Consider the following 1,425-nt stretch of genomic DNA (forward strand, 5'->3'; position numbering starts at 1 on the left):
ATGCGTACAGACATCGGTGTAAACATTTGTCTTTTTATCTGTCCACTCTAGCTAGCTGCCAAAGCCTGAATAAGCATATCTAATTAATTTCATTAACTATATTGTGTGTGTGTGTGTGTGTGTGTGTGTGTGTGTATATATATATATATATATATATATATATATATATATATATATACATATATATATATATATATATATATATATGTGTGTGTATGTATATATGTATGTATGCATGTATGTATGTATATGTGTGTGTGTGTGTGTGTGTGTGTGTGTGTGTGTGTGTGTGTGTGTGTGTGTGTGTGTGTATATGTATGTATGTATGTATATGTGCGTGTAAACACACACTACATTCAACATTTCTTTAACATTTCTTTACGTATTTGTATTGGTCAACAACATAGTATATCTCTCCAAAAGATCGAAACCGTCATGTGGCTGTATGGCCGATGTAAGGCAGTGTGTTTCATAGGGCTTGCCTTGTATGTGCTTGGCTGAAAGCATACTGTCCCATTACACTTTGCACTTCAGCCTGTGCTGCGTTCCCTGAAACAGCTCAGCCAAAAATGTGTTAGCCACTGCCAGGACTTTAGCATGGTTTGTTTCTGTTTGGCAAACAACGCCCCCTGTCCTACCTAACTCTGTGTCCCAACCATTGCTGGTTTCCCCAAACTAAACGCCATGGGCAAAAACAGATTTGCATCTGCCAGGAGACTCGATGTTTTATGAGACTTTCCCACGATCTCAAAACATAGCTAGGATAAAATCAATACCGTATTGGTTGTGTGGAAAACAAAAATGTTTTGACCTGGCCCTCTTAGGTACTGGAGTGATTATATTATAAGATGTGAATTATATAAATGGTAGATTATAAAATATATATTATATATTCAAAACAGAAGAAGGCAGTCCAGCCTAGGGATGCCCAGGATTTCAGCAAATATTTATTTATTATTTTAAATTCATTTTACTTTTGGTCTGATCTTTTAAGTACTTTTTAACGTATGAGATTTTCCACATTTTGTTTTGTTTTGATATATTTTTTGTTGTTGTTTTTGGATCAAATCACCAATAAAAGGTTAAGCAAAACTCATGTAAAACTATATCAGTTGTCTATCTCTGACATAAGTTATTTTAAGAACGGATAAAGTGGGACAAAAATATCTGACACAAAGACTGAGACAAAAATAATTGTGATTGAAGTAAATTTTATTCACCATTGTGCCCTGGCAGACTCTCAAGCTTAAACCAACTATTATGAACACAAACACACTTGTAGAAATGTGTTTCCTGACTGAATTAGTCTGCCGAAGTACTGAAAACAGCACATAAGAAAACAAAGCCCACCAGGACAAGAAATCAAATGTTTGTTTTTCTGAATGATGACACTTTTATGGTTCATTATGGGTACAATAACAAATC

The sequence above is a fragment of the Electrophorus electricus genome, chromosome 13, assembly GCF_013358815.1.
Source record: "Electrophorus electricus isolate fEleEle1 chromosome 13, fEleEle1.pri, whole genome shotgun sequence".
Classification (NCBI taxonomy): domain Eukaryota; kingdom Metazoa; phylum Chordata; class Actinopteri; order Gymnotiformes; family Gymnotidae; genus Electrophorus; species Electrophorus electricus.